The sequence below is a fragment of the Mytilus edulis genome, chromosome 8 (assembly GCF_963676685.1).
Source record: "Mytilus edulis chromosome 8, xbMytEdul2.2, whole genome shotgun sequence".
In the NCBI taxonomy this organism is placed as follows: domain Eukaryota; kingdom Metazoa; phylum Mollusca; class Bivalvia; order Mytilida; family Mytilidae; genus Mytilus; species Mytilus edulis.
Genome location: NC_092351.1, coordinates 11,577,454 through 11,600,214, shown reverse-complemented (window position 1 = coordinate 11,600,214; position 22,761 = coordinate 11,577,454). Strand labels below are relative to the sequence as shown.

General features: G+C 32.5%; 1 long non-coding RNA gene across 1 annotated transcript in view; it reads right to left on the bottom strand.

The window, feature by feature from the left end:
* Positions 1-22,761, bottom strand: part of LOC139484823 (uncharacterized) — a 452,262-nt gene that overhangs the window by 299,650 nt on the left and 129,851 nt on the right. The gene's annotated exons all lie outside the window — the stretch shown is intronic.

Sequence of the window (22,761 nt, the reverse complement as noted above, 5' to 3'; positions counted from 1 at the left end):
CTATCCTTTTAAAGGGTAAAGGTGTGGTGTTTTTCTCAGAAAATAAACTTATATCATATACGAAAAAAACAATACAATGTAACAAAAATACTGAACTCCGAGGAAAATTTACAACGGAACGTCTCTAATCAAACGGTATAATCAAAAGCTCAAACACATCAAACGACTTGGTACAGGCATTTTCATATGTAGGAAATGGTGGATTGAACCTGGTTTTATAGCTAGCTAAACCTCTCTCTTGTACGACAGTCGTATTTAATTCCATTATATTGACACCGATGCACGAACCAAACAAACAGATATAATGTTTTGTTTTCGCCATGACACATATGTAACAAAAGATGACACGCGACGTTTGATATTTTAAACACAATTTGCCAATAACAAGTTTTAGATTGGTCATAAGTCTGTGCACTACCTGTAAACATTCAAATGCGACTATCACAGATCTTCTGCCGCATAAATTAAAACCGATTAAATAATAAACTGCAAGATATAAAACAACAACATATAACAAAACCAGACCATCACGATGATTTTGACTTTGAACAAGCATAGCTAGACGCCACTCTCCAGTCAGAAAAATCGAACAGCTTAACAAGCTGATTTAAAATAAAACATACATGCTTACACTGTTATGTCGGTTGTTGTATTTTTTAGTTTCTAGAAGCAACGTCGTGTAAAGTCCTTAACTTGTGCAATACACAGGTCAATTAATATCACTTACTGCTAAAGATATAGGGTTATGCAAAAGACTGGGCAAAAAGAGAAAAGGTTGAGGTTGACACTCTTTCGGAGTAGGTAAAATGAGTGAGGTCATTGATTCAGATAAGCGTAAGTAAGCTTAAAAGGTCAATGAGCACGAAAGCTCCTTCCATCTTTAAAGACCCTCATGTCATAGAAGAGTTGTCTTGCCTCCATAACACATATGTTGTCGTTCCAGCTGACAAAACCGCAAACAATATTGTTTTTGTTTGCAAGAAACACTACATTGACTGCCTGATTAAGGAACTGGGGATAAATAACACACTTGGAAATCCCACATATACACTAATATAAAAAAGAAGATGTGGTATGATTGCCAATGAGACAACTATCCACAAAAGACCAAAATGACACAGACATTAACAACGATAGGTCACCGTACGGCCTTCAACAATGAGCAAAGCCCATACCGCATAGTCAGTTATAAAGGCCCCGATAAGACAATGTATAACAATTCAAACGAGAAAACTAACGGCCTTATTTATGTAAAAAAAATGAACGAAAATCAAATATCTAACACATAAACAAACGACAACCACTGAATTACAGGCTCCTGACTTGGGACAGGCACATACATAAATAATGTGGCGGGGTTAAACATGTTAGCGGGATCCCAACCCTCCCCCTAACCTGGGACAGTGGTATAACAGTACAACATAAGAACGAACTATAAAAATCAGTTGAAAAAGGCTTAACTCATCAGATGGACAAACATGCAAGTGGACGTGTAAGTACGCTTACGAAGCAGGATATCCTGGAAAACCACAAATCGGTTCTAATCTCCTTTTGTGTTAATCCAAAGGATGAAGACCAGGATCTTCCATCCTTATATTGGATTCCTAAGCTTCAAAAGAATCCTTATAAGGGAAGGTATATTGCGGGTTCTTCCAAGTGTTCCACTAAACCCCTTCTAAAGTTCTTAGTGCCATACTCACTGCAGTCAAAGAAGGACTTCAGAAATATTCCGAAACGACATATTCAAGAAGTGGTGTTAATTAGATGTGGATACTGAAAAATTCAAAAGAGTTATTGGTGAATTTATAATTTCAATCATTAAAACATTGTACCAACATTAAAACATTTGATTTTTCAACTCTTTATTTCACTATTTCACACACTTTAACTTAAAGCTCGACTGAAAGAACTCGTCAGCTTATGTTTCTTTAACTAAAAGGGCATTATAGACGTTTAAAATATCTAGTTTTGGGCTGGAATTCAGCTTGCTTTGTTAAAAATCACACAGAGTCAAGGAAAAAATATACCGACGAGGATATCACTGTGATGCTGGACTTTTTAATTGACAATATATTTGTTGAATTTAGAGATTTGGTCTTCCAACAGACTATTGGAATCCCAATGGGTACCAATTGCGCTCCTCTACTTGCTGATTTGCTTTTATATTCCTATGAAGCAGAATTTATCCAAGGGCTTGTAAAGAAAGGAGAAAAGAAATTAGCCCAGTCTTTTAATTCATCTTTCGGTATATTGATGATGTACTGTCTCTTAATAATAATAGATTCAGTGATCACTTACATTTAATATATCCAAGTGAACTTGAAATTAAAGATACTACCGACACAGATACATCTGCTTCACATTTAGACCTTTTTCTCGAAATGACTACTTATGGTAGGTTGAATACCAAAATTTATGACAAACGCGATGATTTTAATTTTCCTATAGTCAACTTTCCATTTCTGTGTAGCAACATCCCAGCGGCACCAGCATATGGAGTATATGTGTCTCAATTGACACGTTACTCTAGAGCTAGCTCAAAGTACGTTGATTTTGTTGAACGAGGAATACTGCTTTCTCGAAAGTTGCTAAGACAGGGCTATGAATCAATGAAATTAAGGTCATTACTCAATAAATTTTACGGTCGCCATCATGAGCTGATTGGCCATTATGACAAAAGTGTGTCAGAAATCATATCTGATATTTTTCCTCAGTCGTAATAACCTTCCACCATTACCGATCAGAACAAAGAAATAACACGACGGGTGCCGTATACGGTGCAGGAAATGCTTACCCTTCCGGAGCACCTGATTTCACTCCCGGTTTTTAGTGGAGTTCGTGTTGTTTCTTAATTATTATTTGTATCTGTTGATGTAAATGTCCTTTGGTTTTGTGAGTCTTTGTTTACTCCTTGGTTTTGATTGTTATTGTCTTATAGATAATACTTTATAATTACATAATAAACAATGTAGTTGTCATACTCATTTATGTCTTCAATGATGTTGAATAAATACCGAAAATTAAGATAAAGTTTGACCAAACAAGCAATAAATTTGTGTTGTTAATGTGTTTCGGCAAAGAAACTACTATTGTCGTTAAACAATGAGAGGTTATTGCAAAACTCGTATGCAGGTATATAACAAATAACTGAAATAGTCTTAATGAAATTGAGAAAGGAAATGGAGAATGTGTCAAAGCGACAACAATCCGCCCATAGAGCAAACAACAGCCGAAGGCCACCAATGGGTCTTCAATGTAGCGAGAAACTCCCACAACCGGAGGCGTTCTTCAGCTGGCTCCTTGAAAATATGTATACTAGTTCAGTGATAATGGACGTCATACTAAACTCCGAATTATACACAAGAAACTAAAATTAAAAATCATACAAGACTAAAAAAGGCCAGAGGCTCCTGACTTGGGACAGGCGCAAAATTGCGGCGGGGTTAAACATGTTTATGAGATCTCAACCCTCCCCTATACTTTTAGCCAATGTAGAAAAGTAAATGCATAACATTACGCACATTGAAATTCAGTTCAAGAGAAGTCAGAGTCCGATGTCAGAAGATGTAACAAAATAAAATAAACAAAATGACAATAATACATAAATACCAACAGACTACTAGCAGTTAACTGACATGCCAGCTCCAGACCTCAATTAAACTCATTGAAAAATTATGTCTTCATTATATTTCGTTGGTAGGAACCATTTAAAATAGACAAAAAAAGAAAACGTACACACGCCTAAAGTTGATTACAATGCATAAGCTTTCTTTTTTGATACCTCCCTGTCTCGCACTGTTAATAATATTATGATATAGTACTTGTAAAATGAAGATTGTCTGTAACAAATGATGAAACTGCTTTGATAGACTGCTAAATGGATTCTTGTAAAAGTTACAGACATCAGATATATGTCATTCTAAAAATTATCTAAATGTACGTCTGCTGCACATCTGTTAGCGACTGGTTCGAAGTCACGATTTAACAATGAATTGAGGTACAAATGCTTCTATGGAAATACAAATGTACTTACTCAGGAACAAAATAATGCATTATATCAGGGATTAATCTATTATTGAAAAAAAAAAATTTAACTATTCGTAATACGCTAACGTAACGAATAAGGTTATATCTTATTAAACAATGATTCTCTTCACCATGTTCACTGTAATGTACATTAGCTCGAGGGATACTAACTGTAAAACTGTAACCTTATAGTAAATATATTGTTACATCATTTAAATACGATAAAAAAAAAAATGATCACACCACTTTCCTTGGACACAATAGTGATATGAATAAACTTATCATAGATACAAGGATTGAAATATCATATTTAGGCCAGACGTGCGTTTTGTCTACAAAAGACTCGTCAGTAACGCTCGAATAGAAAAATGTTAAAAAGGCCAAACAAAGTACGAGGTGGAAGAGTATTGAGGACCAAAATTCCTAAAAGTTTTGCCAAATACAGCTAAGGTAATCTATTCCTGAGGTAGAAAAGCCTTAGTATTTCCTAAAATTCAAAATTTTGTTAACAGGAAATTTATAATTATGAACATACCAATGATATCTCAAGTCAACACAAAAGTACTGACTACTGGGCTGGTAATACCCTCGGGGAAATACAAACTCCACCAGCAGTGGTATCGACCCAGTGGTCATAAATAAACTCATCATAGATACCAGGATTAAAATTTCATATTTACGCCAGACGCGAGTTTTGTCTACAAAAGACTCGTCAGTGACGCTCGAATCAAAAAATGTTGAAGGTTACAATACACCATTAGATTTTATGAGCGCAGCCATTTTATGAGCATAACATGGTATTCAGAATTAAGAGTATGGCTAATCCTGATTGGTCGATATGTGCGCCCGTTATTTTTTATTATTAGAGACTTCATGCACTCTGCTTCATACAAAAGGCAAAATAAAAATTATTCCGTAGCCCTAAAGGCACTGAAATGACTTTTCAATGCTAGGACAAGACACGTATTTTTAAGGGCAAAATTGATAGGCATGGGAGATAAGTACAAAATACGCTAAGAAAAGCAACGCGAACCTATATTTTTTGGACCAAAAAATACTGTTCTTATAACTTTTCTTTGATTCTAGCAAGGTTTCGTTAAGAAAATAAACTTTCTAAAGTCTGTATCTCGAAAAAGGCTACTATTGTCGCCTATGGGGAAATTAATTGTTTATTTCAATCTGAAAAGGCCAAATGAAGTACGAAGTTGAAGAGCATTGAGGACCAAAAATCCTAAAGGTTTTGCCAAATACAGCTAAGGTAATCTATTCCTGAGGTAAAATAGCCTAATTGGTATTTAAAAAATTCTAAATTTTGTTAACAGTAAATTAATAATTATGAACGTATCAATGATCAAGTCAACACAGAAGTTCTGACTACTGGGCTGGTGATACCCTCGGGGAATCAAATCTCCACCAGCAGTGACATCGACCATATAAAAGACCTTTTTCCATTTTGTTTCGAATTCATTTGACTTCTCTTAGAGAGCTACTTGATATTTATGGAGGGCTAGGATGAAATTTGAAAACAGTCAGGTCATAAGTTTTCAGTAAAAAAAAGGCAGAATGTGCAGCTTTGCAAAACAAAGAAGGCAGAATGACAATTTATGTAAAAAATGAAAAAAAAAGTCAGGATAAACTTATAAAAAAGGTAGGCCCGAAAAGATTGAAAAATAAAAAGGCAGGACAGAGATTATAACCAAAAAGAAATGCTGGACAAAACTTTGCATCCTTGCCCCCGCTTGTAATGTGACCTAAACAGAGCTTTTGAAGAACTACATTTAAAAAGAGTTATTCTAAGGAATTATTGCAAGGAATGTATGAGACTAACTTTCTTGTGCACGACAAATGTCTCCGGATTAAACTCGTGACTAACAGTTAATAAGCCAAAACTATAAAAAAAATCTTTTCAACCTAAAAAGAACTAAAATAAACTTAGACTGAGCGAACAGAAACCTTCCTTTTAACAATAACGACATAATGTATTATATGGGAAGAATTTTACAAACTTAAGGATTGAAAAACTCACACCAGAACTTAACACTGTCTTCTGGGTGAATGGTATTTGGGGATTGCCAGTTAACTAACAACAGTACCGACCAATGAATAATACAAAACGTATACTCATTTGAATATGTGTATGTGTTATAAGTTATAGCTATTCCTTTAAAGACACATTTCGTCTTATTTCTTCATTTTCTGATGATTTTTTAGGTTTCTTTTTAAAAGATTAAAACTAGTTTTAAGATCAGTTAGTTATTCTGCCTGTTAGTCATAACAGATGATGAACAAATTACATTTGCGAAATAATTTGAAAGCTACATGCTGAACAAACATTGACACGTTTAATTTACTATGTATTGCAGAGTATTGTCTGGCTGTAAATTGTCGTAATTCAGTTCGGTAGTTATTACTTTTTGATCCAGGACATTTGTCGTTTACTAGATGTCAAATTAATTTCATTTGAAAAATTATAGCAGATGATTTCTATGGAAGATAACAATCATTATTTGGCTAATTTACCAATTATACGTAATTTGTGACACACGAGATACAAATATGCTGACATTAGTGGACATAATTATTACTTTCTGTCAAAATGATGTGAAAATGATTGATGGAATTTCCAATGGAAGACTGATGAATAGACTCAATTAATTGAAATATTTCTCAAAAAGCAACCCTATATAAATGCTGTCCAAACTTACAAATAGTATTTGATGGCATAATACTTGCGTAGGTCGAGGTTTGATAGCGGTTTTTTTTATTACTTTAAATCATTTATAATTTGCTAAATAATCACCTAACTAAAGAGATTTGTCTCTTTCGCAATAATATATTAGAATAAGAATAAGAATAAGAATGTTTATTATTCCAATCAATGGCCTTGATGGGCAGCATGACATGCACACATAAAACAATACAGTAAGTAAGTAAAATACATGCATTTAATCATAGTCATATTAAATGTACCACATCTCATGATTTCTATAACACATGTTATAAACCCTCTTATCGGGTAAAAGAAGAAAGGTTTAAAGGAGCATTATCTTCGATTTAGACAAAAGAATTAATCAAGGTTCTTTTTATTTCAAGAATAATAAAAGTTGAATTTTGAAATAGTTTTTCAGTTGATTTTGCCAAATTTGTCACATGATGCGTGTTGTGATAGACAATTATAGTGGCAAAGTCAAGACAGAATAGTCGATGCCATTACTTTTAAATGTATTTGTTATAAATTCATACATCAAATTGAGCGTTATACAATGTAAGTGACAAAAATCTTTAAAAAACTGAAATATTGCATAGTCTACCTAGAAAGTCAAACCATGCAAAGAAATTGCAATATAGCAAACAGTTATATTACTTTATAAGTCACTTGATGTCTATAGTTCGCATCTATAGTAAACAAACGAAATTGTGCTACAAAAAAAGTAGACCAATTTTCGTAACTTTTTTTCAAGTAACAATTATAATGATACACCTTTTTAGCGCTTTACACATATATCCAGCCCTTTTTATTGGCAAAATATTACCGAAAAACAAAGCAAAAAAATGGCAACCATTTGAAAACAGGCACACATGCAGATATTATGTTCTTTCAAAAGGATGCCCATGCACACGTGTTACAATAGTAAAAATAGCCATTTATGTATAATTATAAAACATTTCAAGTATGTTTTTTATTTGATATATCATATGATTTTAACATAAACAAACAGTGAACAATTCCTAAGGCTTGTTAAATATCAAAAGTCCATTATATTTCCTTAGTGGTGACGGAAGCAATAACAATTGTGTACCCCAAACAGAGGAAGCTTTAACATAAACGCGCACCGGCTCCAAACGGACGGATATACAAACAATTAGTATATCTAACTATATGTTACAAAAAGTATGTTTTAGTTTTCAAAACTATTGTTAACACTTTTTTTAGCAACACTGTAACGATTCTGTCAAAGTGAAGGCGCCAAAACAAAAAGCGTGCATCTGGAAACAAATTATTCTTATTAATATTTATTTAAACTTTGGTTTTTCGAATTGTTTCAATTCATATACGATAGAAATATGTGCTGATTTATTAAAGTCGTACACTAATTTATGAATGTGATACCGATATAATTTCTTGTCACTTTCAATATCTTACCACTTCTTCCTTGTACGTATTAATGGGTTTTCCATTGGCCTGGTTTCGTGGTTGTTAATTTATAGTAATGTTCTTGTGTCTTTAAATAGTATAATAGTTATATTCAAGTGCACATTTATAGCTTTTTAAGGAGGATTACAAAATGTAGTATAGTTTGTAGTTGGATTTACATTTTACATAATGTTTGTTTTACTCTAGAGTTTAATTAACAATTCTGTTATTATAAAACCTTTCACCCATAAGTTGAGATATATATATTAGACTTTTCATTCTACAGAACAGATAATTCATCTACAGAAATAAGCATACTTACGATCGATACATGATCTTAATAACTCCATTATAATGTTTAGTGGCTATAGGAATTACTGGTCTTTCGAATATCACCTAACTTTCATATTTACATTCTCTGTTGATTTTTTTGTTTGCTTTTGTATTGCATAAAACTACATGATTTTCATGATTCAGTCGATTAAAAAGCTCACCAACGCTTGTGTTAGAATTGTTTTGAGTGTACATACATGTTTTTAAAAGTATATATCCCGATTTTAATTGTAAAATTAGCGTTCTAAAATACGAATTCCTATGCCTACTACAGTTTAATTTATAGTCGATTATTTGATGAGGATGGTAAAAGGGGGGTGCTTGCACGGAAAAAACGTGAAATAAGACATAATTTCACGTTGAACGTAAAATAATTTCTGTCATGAACGTTGTGCGAAAAATAAAGACTTTCACTGGGGTAAAGCTGATGACCGTAACTGCATTCACGGTCATCCCAAGATGTCGGATGAAAAATTAGGTCAGTTTCTGTATTGTTTATTAAAGTGTTTCTATATCATTTTCTTTACAAATCATACATTGAAACGATATAAATTTATAAAAGAATCACTCGAAAATCACTAATTTCTTCCGAGAAATGTGCATGAAACGGGAAATTCGATTTGAAAAAATCGTTAAGATGACCGTAAATCATAATCAAAATATTTTCAAGATGACCGTAACATAAAACAAGGATGTGCGTGATTGGTAAAAAGATGACCGTAACTTGTAAAGGATGACCGTAATTTGCAAAGACTGACTGTAATTTATATAGGACGACCGTAACTTTTATAGGATGACCATCAATTCTAAGAAATATCCGTATTGTATTCAAAGCTTTTTTGTTGAGTTTTTCGATCTCAATAGGGGCTCGGTTAGCGGATATAAATATGTTTCATAAATTTCTTTTTTTAAACTATAATATAATTGGCCATATTTAGGATTTATAACAATGATAGTAAATTGCATATTTCTCGTAAACAATGAAATATTTATTGATATCGACGTTAAAATTTTAACACAAATTGACAGCGATACGACGAAAATTTGAAGAAACATGAATGTGTCCCTAGTACACGGATGCCTCATCTACACTATCATTTTCTATGTTTAGTGGACTATGAAAATGGGATAAAACTGTAATTTGGCATTAGAATTAAAAAGATCATACCATAGAGAAAATGTGTACTAAGTTTCAATTTTATTTAACTTGAAGCTGGACAAACGGACAAACAAACAGACGAACGGACGAACGTACGCACAGACCAGAAAAACATAATGCCAATAAATGGAGCATTAAAAACATTAATAATACATACGAATATTTGGTAATCGAGCCCATGTGTATGGTTCCAGAGGAAGCAGATTAAAATCTTAATTTGTCTTGATATAAATGTATGCAGGCGGAAACACTTTTGAAATAGAACAAAAAAAATCGAAGCTATGGTTTATCGAGAAAGCGATAAATGTTAACTGTAATGTTTGATATAGTAACAAAATTTTAAAAAAGTTAATTAGAAACAAATAAAACGACAATTTTCTTATTTTAAAAACACCATTTGCATAAGTTTTCAATGTATCTATTACATAGTAATTCAAAACAATAAGATATCAAGTCGACGACATGGTTCTTATCGGGGCCTTTTATAGCTGACTATGCGGTATGGGCTTTGCTCATTTTTGAAGGCCTTACGGTTACCTATAGTTGTTAATGTTTGTGTCATTTTGGTCTTTTCTGGATAGTTGTCTCATTGGCAATAATGCCACATCTTCTTTTTTATATATAGTATCTATAAGTTGGATGTAGAAAATGCATAACCTCCGATTTTTTTTTGTCACGGACGGAGAATATATCAATCTTTTAGTTCAGAAATTTTCGTGTCTGCCCTTCCATTATGTGAATCAAGAAAAAATTCCCCAAAACAGGTAACGATTGTATCGAAAAGAGAAAAATCGAGTGCACCTTTTTATGTTAGGGCATGTTTGGGGTGTATATTTTGTCTTTAAAACGTACAAAGCAAGAGTATTTTATATAGCATCTCGCTTCAGATTCTATCATTATTATATATCAAAGCTACAGGTTGACTTTATAACGTAAAAAAATGACAGTACGAAAAGATGAAATATATGGGTCAAGTGAGATACCTATCTAATGAATCACAAAAACAGAGTAGGTGTGTTCGAATAGCTATTTTTTCTAAAAGTACTTGATGAGTCTTTTAATTTGGATGATGAAAATGGATATCTTCGAAAAAAATATTATTTTCTTGTGTGTGATAACTAGGGTTTATTATCTTCAACCACTGAAAATGTTTAGTCTGCCCTTCCACGAAATATTTAATTAGAATTTTTTTAAATGCTTAAGAATTTTCAAAAATTCCATCTGACATCCGAACAGACAATATTTTTATGTTGAATCAATGCAGACAAGATCATTAACTAATGTTCATAAGCTAGTAGATACATTTGTCTTTTAAAATATAACTGACATATAACGATCGATCGTAATGGTGCTATGTGGATAAATTTATCAGTTTTCAAGAGCAAAATTGGCAGAGCGTCATCCCTACAATGGCTTCCATTTCTACGATTGTGAGCATGAACTGGCGTAATGGGGAGATAATTTTGAAGAAGTAGAATCCTGACTGTATGAATAACATTTCTGTATATATACAAATTGACAACGTTCCGCCTTGTGATACGCTTTTCGTACAATACTATTTTAAGGATCTACTTTGCTGGAGCTCACCTTCACTAGTTTATTCGAATGATATTTTCAAAATATTTCTGTTATTTTATTTGCACGACAAAATGAAAGACGATATAATATCAATGGGTGTACATGCAATTTTTTGGCATTTTTAAAAATGTGTATTTATTATATGTCATTAAAAGGAATCCCAGAAACAAAAACAAATCTTTTGTCGAGCAGTTGAAGGCTGTGCACCGCATTTTTTTCATTATGCTTGTAAGGTGTCATTTTATCGCGCTTTTGTAGCATGTTTTCCCTTCCTGTTCATTTGCATGTCTTTTGGCAAATTCATTTAAAAAATTAAACCCTCTACTGTAAAAAAAATACATATGGTAATCTTTGCATTTGAAGCACGTCTTATTTTCTTCTACCTAGAGGATAAAACTCTCATATTAATATGTGTATACTAACACGATTAATCATTTGATACAAAAAGATAGTTATATAAATACGGATATTTCTTAGAATTGAGTGTCATCCTTTAAAAGTTACGGTCATCATTTACAAATTACGGTCATCTTAAAAGCAGTTACGGTCACCCTTGTTATGAATCGCTGATTCTGTTACGGTCATCTCGATTGTGATTTACGGTCATCTTGGCGATTTTTTCAAATCGAATTTCCCGTTTCATGCACATTTCTCAGAAGTAATTAGTGATTTCCGAGTGATTCTTTTATAAATTTACATCGTTTCAATGTATGATTTGTAAAGAAAATGATATAGAAACACTTTAACAGACAATACAGAAACTGACCTAATTTTTCATCCGACATCTTGGGATGACCGTGAATGCAGTTACGGTCATCAGCTTTACCCCAGTGAATATGACACCTAGGTGTTTGTGCGCACTAACTGGTTTCAATGTAGCACCTCCAAAATCAAAAGTAATATCACTGTATATATTTTTCAAACTAAATATCATAATATCAGTTTTATTAGGGTTAAACTTCACTAGCCATTTTTCTGACCACTTACTTAAATAATCAAGATCTGTACTGATTGAATTTTTCAAAGTGGATTCATCAGGTGCAGTATGACCTATTGAAGTATCATCTGCAAAAAGCCTTCCGAATCCAGCCATACCATCAGCTATATTATTTATGTATATTAAAAACAACAAGGGTCCTAATACTGACCCCTGAGGCACACCAGCGTTAAGTTTTCCAATGTTTGATAACGAATCTTTTATGACAACTCTCTGAGATCGTCTAGACAAGTAACTTTTCAACCAACATAGCAAGTCTCCTTTTATACCATATTTTTCAAGTTTAAGTAATAAAGCCTTAATCCAAACAGTATCAAATGCTTTGCTTATATCAGCAAATGTAATGCTTGTTAAAAGCTTTTCATTTAGTGCACTCAAAATTTTGTTATAAAATTCTATCAACTGATGCGAAGTTGAGTATCCTGGAATAAATCCGGATTGATACTTGTATAATAATTTATTTCCATGTAAATGGTTAAAAATATTTTTGAAAACAATCTTTTCTAAGACTTTACTCACACATGACAATAAGGAGACTGGCCTGTAGTTAGACGGCAATGACTTGTCACCACTTTTGAATAAGGGAATAACATGTGCAATCTTCCATTGGTCTGGAAATATTTTATCATTAATTTAAAGATTTGTTAAAAAGTAGATATAATGTTTTGGAAATTTCATTTCTAACGGCAAGTAACATTCTGTTGCTAACGATATCTGGCCAAACAGCTTTATTAACATCGAGCGTTGAAAGAATATCAAGTACATCTTGTTCACTAACTACAATTTGTGAAATAAATTCAAGACATCGGTCGTCAAATTCCGGCAAATCTTTACTAACGCCATCTAAATTAGAAATTGAACAAAAATATTTATTTAAAATGTCGAACTTTTCGGTTCCCTCATACGCAAGTTTAAAGTTGTGATCAGGGTCCGTCATGGGTGGTAAATCATGAGACGGTGTATCACTTTTAATTAACATGTTAACCGTTGTGGGGATACATAGGTTCTCGTCCAAAACTACACTGTGTTTTGTTAGATGAATTTCTATCATCTGATGAATTAAGCCTTTGTCAACTGATTTTTATAGTTTGTTCTAATGTTATATTATTACACTATGGTCCCAGATTAAAGGGAGTGTTAGCGCCTTCAAACGAGTTTAACCCCGCTATATTCTGTGTGTGCCTGTTCTAAGTAAGCAACCTGTAGTTCAGTTGTTATCGTTTGTTGTTTTTTAACATATATGTTTTTCGTTAATAGATTTTTTACGAAAATAAGGCCGTTAGTTTTCACGTTTTATATTTGTCATTTCGGGGCCTAACTATGCGGCATGGGCTTTGGTCATTGTTGAAAACCGTACGGAAACCTATACCTTGTAGCTTTAATTTTTGTGTCATTTGGTTTGTTGTGGATAGTTGTTTCATTGGAAATCATACCACATCTTCTTATTTTTATATTAATATTCATTACGTGAAGATTATTACACGTTAATTTTAATATCGGACCTTTTATCGGCCCTAGGTTATGATATTAGCCCCAGAGCCAACAGGTTCAAAGGATGATATCATGATAGAGGGTCAATAAAAATGATAAAGGGTCTGATATACAAAAAATGACACGTAATGACTTTTTCATCATACACTTTAGCAGAAGAAAAAAAGACAAGCACTATTGTTATAACAGGTATTTTATTTATTTGAAAAAAGGTAATTCGCATAAACATCCGGCAAAATGCCAGAAATTCCTAAGACACATGATGTTATACTTTTTGTATTGACATATAAGGTTGTATTGATGGTTTCGCTGTTTTCAACAGACACGAGATTCCCAGATGACATACAATATACTAACAATGGTCTCACCAAGGATACATCTCACCCATTACAATACTGTACAGCAAACAAACGGATTTCGGAAAACAAATTTTAATTCTCAGCGATGAAATTCACAAAAGCTAAAATAATTTCGGAATCCGAAATGTTATCCTCGTTGCAGCCTTTTGCATATAACTTTACTACTGCACATTATTGATATTATGACTGATTTTCAGGGAGTTCAAAAAGAAGCAAATGCAAATATTTCTTTAGAATTTTAATATTTACTTTGAATTTATTAGACCGACATTAAAGTGGTCTAAAATTTTCTTCAGCGATATATGAAATATATGAAATGGTATTAATGTCATCTACAGTGATGCAATTCCAATGCAACAGATTTTTTTCCAGCCTTGCTTGTTTGCATCTTGATACTTGAAATGCATTCGGCATATTAGCCTCATTCTTAATAGTTACCATCTTTAAATGTTGTTTACAGTGTCAAAATAGACATGGGAGATTGTTTACAACTAGTTTCACTCCTCCATGTTCATTTTCCTGTACCATATGCTTTCCAGTCATGATTGTCACAGATATTTGTTATATTCTAATTTGTAGAATATGGTATTCAGCCAATATTTGGTAGTTTATAGATAACGTCAATAGACTGGTGACGACAATGAACAGTTTGACACTCTGCATTAACACTTGGTGAAGACTGATTATTGATCTGGAGACGAAGTTCTGTTAGTTGTTTCGTTGGGTTGCGGTCTAATTGTTGTAAAATACATTCTTTTACATTGTTTTTATTTTTTATTTATCATCATTTTTATTATACTTTATGTCAATTTAGACTCATTAACCACAGATTACCTAAAGAAAGTGGAAGATGGAAAAAAAATCAGAGAGATAAAAGAATATGCGAACTATGTGACTTTAAAGATCTTGGAGATGAATTCCACGATGTTATGAAGTGTAATTTGATGGCTATAGAAAGACAAAAGTATATTGCTAAAAAGTATATTGATTATCCAAACATAATTAAATTTAAGGAAGTAATGAATACGACAAAACAGTTATATTTAAAAAAGCTATGTACATTTATAAGGCATATTAAATTCATGTGTGTGTTCTTCTGGCTAAACTTTACTTGTATAATTTTGTAAATAGTGTACATATTATGTTTTCTCTAATTTATAACTGCTATTTATTACATGTAACTTATGTCTACCATTGTATTGCAGAAGGTTTGTAGAATAAAGATATATATATCATCTATAATACTAAAATTACGAGGTCCAATTTGTCAGCCGTCATCACGTAAAAACGACGAATCACAGAATTCAACTTTATATATAACTAATATAGTACAAAGGTGTAGATTAAAAATTACACTACTCCAGACCCTTTTGTTTTCCACGTAATTAATATTGACAATAATTTTAAAGAAGTTCCGGGTCGAGTCCGCTACCGATACCAATAGTATATTCACCTGTTACCTATTACCTTATCTGTACGTTCCGCATCTGACAGGCGCACCACCAAACGTTGTATTCAGGATTAATATGCTATATACACGGGTCATAACCACAGGGTTGACACTACTAAATTGTCAAATTGTTACCTATTGTAGTATTTTAATCAGTAAGACTTTCTAAGATAACAATACAAATACTAAAAATCTGGACTAAAAATAAGGCGTATAGGTAGTTTTCAATTTGTTAGTGGGCATGACGTAAAACAGCGAAGCAAAGAATTCAACTTTATTTATAACTTATATAGGACAATGCTGTTGATTAAAAATCCATTCCAGGACCTTTTGTTTTCCAAATAATTAATATTATTGTTTCAGTTCGACGGGTTCAAACAGATCGACTTGAAAGCAGAGAAAAACTGTATCTTATAATCGGCATGACTTTATCCAAGGATTTGTATAGTAAGTCTTACTATACAAATCCTTGCTTTATCAGATGACAATACTAATACTAAAATAAGACTTGCGCAAAGTTATATACTTTAATTCAGTCACGGACCCGTGATATCACGGGTGTGTTCTAGTCATGTATATTTCTGAAGAAAATGCAATTTATATTTACCAGAACAACAACTGTATAACGTTTTATGGTTTTCATTACATTTATTATCTAAAGGCAAATATCTATAACACTAAAGAGACATACCTTTGATTCCAAAACACGAACAGTAAAACGAATTTAAAAACAGAGATTGAAAGCTTTTCACCAACTGTATTGCAAACTTCAATTTTCCTAATGATACTTTCACTGTATTTATTGAGTTCACAGAATTTTCTAATCCCTGTCTTTATTGACTTTATTATAAATCCGAACACATTTTAGTACATTACTTTCGAAAGAATTAGTATAAAGTACAATATGTACTCACCTTCCTGGACACAGTCTCAGCTCATATAATAAAATTAAACAAATGTGCGATAAAATAAGTTACCTGATGTATGTTAGTGTATTGAGATGATTGTGTGGTTTTACCAGAGTATCTATAACGTTAATTTCAATAATTCTATATTTATAAAAAAGAAGATGTGGTATGATTGCAAAGGAGACTTTTTACATAAACCAAAATATGTCGAAATCATGAAAAAATTATGTAAAATGACTCTAGAAAACAAAATATGCTGCTAAGCAAAACGCCGTATACGAACCTGTATCAATATCCTACCAAAAGGTCTATGATTTTACTATCACCATGCAGAGTGAGACCGGGTGATCATAGTCGGTAAGCTAGACAATACGTCGTCTGTCTAACGCAAATAAGGATTTGAATATCTGAAGCGTTTAATATATTACATCCCATTTTGTTAGGGCTGTTTCTCGAAGAGGCTAAATATACAAAATGAACATACAAACTTATATGTCTAAATCAATTGCCAACGTTAATGTTAGAAAAATAACAGGTTCAACATACACACTCTAAACACAACGTAGAATACTAAAATCTTAGCAACACGTACTTCACCAAGAACTGGGGGTGATATAATGGTGACCATGAAGGACGAGCTCCACATTTTGCACCCGTACTGTTACTCATGTAAATACACACCTGGTAATGGGTCTTATTGAGAATGTCATTAGAATGTCAATTACATTTTAATTCGGTAGGTCATATTGTGTGTGCTCATTCTTCGTACATATTGGATTGTCTGTATAACTGTCCCATTAAATTCGATTCATCTGGTTTATTGTGATATTCTGGATAGAGATTTGTGAGCCATCCCACACCGTTCAAAACAATTGATTCTGTTTCAAATTAGCACCTAATATGATTTTAATCTTGAAGATAAAATTATCCATACCAGATTCCCTGGTGTTGACTGATGCATGACTCTGTGTCGGTTGTTTTGTTCACACATTGTTTTCAATATAATGGAATTGTATGCGACTGCCATGACAGATTTAGCTAGCTATAAAAACATGTTTAATTCACCTCTTTCTATGGTCAAATTTGCCATAGGAGATCCCTACTGTAACATTCGTCATAACCCAGGCACCCTGTTTCGAAAACATCCTATAATACTCACGTTAAATGATCATGTTCTCATGCAGAGCTCGAGTAATCTGTAATGATCTCACGTCGTAACTATGTTTACGTTTAGTTTTCAGAATATTAAAAAATAATCTGTGGATCAAAAGAGAAGAGTTACGTTTATTTAGGAAGAGTATAGTTATTTCAATTTTCTGCTAAATCAATTAGGATATATTCTATTTATATTCTATCAGTATATATTTAAAAAAATAAGGCTTCAAAAAGTTATTTTCTTGCAAGGCTGTTACATCGTCTAATATATTATGTTTAAGTTTGAGGGAAAGCTATGTACTTTGGATCACAACGTTGACGATAACATTTTACTTCCTAAATAACTAATCCGTTAGTCTGAAATTGATCTCGTAGTCCATATGCCCAGTAAACGAGTAAGCCACGCTGTACAGGAGCAAAATGTAATTGCACAGCAAACGGATGGTTTTTCTATAAATATTGGATTATGTAAGTAAAATTATAACTACTACAGCTGAGATAATTTCTAACCTTTCTTTAAGGCTGTCAGAATGATTTGACGTAGACCTGTTATTAGTTTTATGTGTTATAAAAGGGAACCAGAAGATACCAAGAGGACATCCAGAAATCTTAGTCGAAAAAGAAACTGACAACGCGAAAAGAAGAAGATTCATATCATTATACATTACACAGAAAATATTGAACCCAGGTGCTCCGAAAGGGTCACCATGTGTCATCCGTCTCGTTGCTCATATACATAAAAATCCGGTGATAATTGTAATTTAGTATACATTCTCGTATTTGCCTTTCAACTGTTTTATCTAAGAGCCACTTACGAGTATCATTTAGACGAAACTCATGTCTGACGAACAAAATCATAAATCTATTATTTTGATGATGTATCATTTTGTTTTGTTATCTTGCATTTTGAAAGCCAATAAGACAACACAATATTTGTAAAGTACTTCTATTATGATAAGAAACATGGACGCTTGTGTAAACTCTGAAAAACCATTGATAGTTTTGTATTGTTAGGTTTCTGGCTCATCAAGTATGTCCAGCACCTCCATCTATTAATATTGTGCTGAGAGGACAGTTTTTAGAGTTGAAACAATAAAAATATAATACGTTATCCATGTCTTTGTTTGTTTTTTTTTATATATAGTGGATTGGGAAACAAGTTATTTCAACATAGAAACAAGTTATTTCAACATATATTAATTCCTTTCCATTTTGTGGGTGCGAGTGCTTTCTTGTAGCGGATCGAACCAGGAACCTTATTGTTAGTAGTCCGATGCACTAACGACTACACCACGGCTCGCTATAATATGCAATGTTTATACTAAGCAACCCATAATTTACACTTTTACGTAGTATCTTAATGCTCATAGATTTCGTGGGTGGAAGTTAATTAAGATTGAAGGTCATCCCCATAACAATAAAATATAAAATCACGATACTTAGAAATAATCTCACCAAGCATGCTTGCTTTTGTGAACTATTAAAATGTTAATAACATTTAAAAGGTTAACACAAACGTTTGCAAAGAAGACAATAAACTTTCAAATTATGCACGATTTGTAATCGGTTGAATATTATAAAACATGCATCATGGACATAAAGATTCAACCTTTCGTTCATTTTAATACATGATGCCATGCAACATTCTGTTTTATTATTCCCATTTAGAATAAAATCAAATAATTCTGCATCTTACTCAAGTGTGAATTTATTTAAGAACATCACGTGACTTTTTATATTCAAACTTCATTTCTATGTTATATGATGTGTCAATTAAATATTTTGGCCACGAGCATCACTGAAGAGACATGTATTGTCGAAATGCGCATCTGGTGCAAGAACATTGGTACCGTTAATTTTATTACTAATGTTGTCCTATTCCCTGCTGTTATATTTTAACATGGAAGATGATGCATGAATTGCAAAAGACGCCTCCCCTATCGACACCCCGGTCTATATCCGTTTGAAGTTTATGCGATTCTCTCGGGTTTTGTTTTTGATTTTTATATTCGAATGGATTCATGAGATTTTAACATGGGCTAGCAACTTTTGCATCTAATAACATCTCGACAAATTCTGACTTTTTTTTTTATCCAAGTACAATGTTACATTTACAGAGAGCAAATACAAACTTCTATTTGTTGTCACATTTTGTTTGTGTTGGCATTACATATTAACATGCATGAAAGTTCGATTTGTTATAAAAATGCATTTGTACTGGTTTTATCTACTATAATATGTAATCTTTACTGTTTATTTTGACTTCAGAAATATGAATGGTAACTATATATGTGATAAAAAAAAGCATTATTTGTCAAAATCTTTTGGGTCCTCAAAGTTTTTTATACTTTATAAAGTCATTTTTAACTTTTTGATTCGAGCATCACTAATGAGTCTTTAAAAATTTTGACTAGTAACTGCGTGTGTGGCGTTACATGTAGATTCCGATACAGTTTGTCCATTACTCGTTGATCCACTGATCCACTGTAGGAGATTAAAATAACGGTCTGTAAGTTCAAAACTACCCCCCTCCCCCCGGGAAGATTTTCATAAAACTTTAGTAAGTTGAATTAATTATGGTTTCTGAAATAAAATAACGAAACATAGACGACAAATTATTGACCATATAATGTTATGTTTGACCCAATATTGTGCAGTCTTCTGTTTTTCAAATGAAATGTATGTTCACCAGATTAAGAATGACAGAACTAGTTCGCTTAATAGAAAATAGCTTAATTCAATTTAATGTTATCCTACATGTATTTCTCTCACATAAGATGTAAGAGCACTTCCGAGAATCCTTAAGAACAAATCAATAGTATTTCTTTAAATTCAATTATTAGTACCATAATTAATAGGAAAATCTGTGACTCTTACAAATAAAAATGCCACAACGTATACACATAGGGTCATCCAAACATAGACATGAACACAAATTACTGTCAAATGATCACATTAGAATGAGTAATTACATCTGATATCGTAAGGAAATATTCAATCTAGTCGTGTAAATCAGTTTATCTCTGGCTGATCGGAATGACTATCAATTCAGCATAGGACGAATAATATTGGTTACATATAGGAGTAGAACTAAATATGTTGATTAAGTGGATAAAAATCACAGATCTTCAATGTAAATATATATTCCTTTGGGAAGAATGTACTGTCTTTTATTCCGGCGTGTTAAATGTTCGGTAAATGAAATACCTAGTAAGTAAGTGTCTCTCTTCCTTACATTGCACAATACATATGTCCAAATGTTAGTAGTGTGTTTTATTCTGTTAGAAATAAAACTGTAGAGGAACTTTAAATGTATTTATTTTACTACCAAAATATAAAGGAGATGTGCTAATATGATAAATGTAACTATAATGAGACATGTAACAACCAGAGTCTAAATGTCGTCGATGTAAGCGACTACATGTCGTCATGTCTTTTATAATTAGCAAAATTCAAACCGTATAGTCAGCTATAAAGTGAATCCAATATGACAAAATTTGAAATAATTCAACCAATAAAGCTGATTTATAATAAGACACTAAAAGAAAACAATTGATAAAGACCTAAACCACCGAATTACATTTGTTCCTGATGTTGGAGGTAGCTTTAAACCATCCAATAATCAGAGAATGCTATGCGGTTTATATTTTTGTCACTTTTTAAAATTTTATGTCTGGAAATTTCACGTAATGGCTATATTATAAGCTTCTTTGATTAGGTCCCCTTATAACATAATTGTATGTCCCTTGCATTTGTATCTCTAGTACGTTAATGGGTGTAGAAGTTCATTTTGTATTGGTGTTATTTCCTTCTATTCTCACAGTTTCATTTAATAATATAACGACCAAATTGTTATGGAAGGACTTCTGATCAATGCCATGTATATCGGTTTATATGACACAAGATAATCATGAAGCCAAAGGGAGATAAACTTTTATGTCAGAGAAACTTCAGAGGAAAATGCTCAACCACATGTACTTTTCAGTTAATTTTTGCCACACTAATATGTAGTGTTAACCCTTTATATTAGCAGTAAGGTTCTTCTAATGTCACAGCATGGTGTTTTTTTAAAGGTTTGTGTTATTCAGCAAATAGCAAATTCATTAGATTCTCCTGAAATGTCAATTTAAAGCTTACAAGTAAGCTATAGAACAAAGGGTACTCAATTGTACATGTGCATTTGAAGTCATCCTTTTTAAATTTTACGGACGCCATCACGATTTGGATTGTCTTTCGTCCTCCGTATTCTGTCCATTACTGATCAGGAATGAAAACGCAATAAAAACTATCCTCGAGCCCCAAATGCTTCCCGGGTTCCATGTATACATTACAATGGGAGAAACCAGACAAACTGCATATAAGACATCTCTTCGTTTATCACAAAAAAGAAAAATCCAATGATTTTATTAGGGGATTAGCTTATCAAAGTTGTTAAATTACTTTGGACCAAGATGCAGGACCGACAAACATGATATGATCTGTCATTTGGAATCGTGAAATCGCATTTGAGAAAATGATGAGTGAAGTAAAAAAATGGGCCTGTAACTAATCACTTTTATGTACAAGAACCAGGCCTACATATATATCTTACTTTATGTACTCACTTATAGGATTAGGTCAATATCAGTGCAAATTTTTATATTTTATTAGGTTACGTATTTGTATGAATGTTGATACTATATGTATTGATATATAATTGAAATTCCTAATGATTTTAAAAATCAATTTGTTAATATCATACACAATCACAATATAAGTAGATATAGGAAGATGTGGTGTGAGTGCCAATATAAGGCCTATTTTGGAAATAAGTGTTTTGCATTCATGGGTCATCCTTTGGCTAAGACATTAATTATACGTTCAGTCAGAACAATAACTGTATCTGAAGGTTTTATTTAGCAATGTTTCTAAATTAAATATACATGTGTATAGAATTACCCAACATAACCATTATCTATGGAACGCCACAGCTGTCTTAAGTGGAACTCTGATATTACGTTTAAGAAATACTTGAAGCAAGCTATACTTTATTGTAGTTTTAACATGGGTAGGCATTATATTCGTTATTATTTTTGCCCGAGCGATGGTGAGGGCTAACATAACACGAATATAATGCCAAACTATGTTAAAACTACAATAAAGTAGCTTGCATCAATTGTTTCGATTCTGA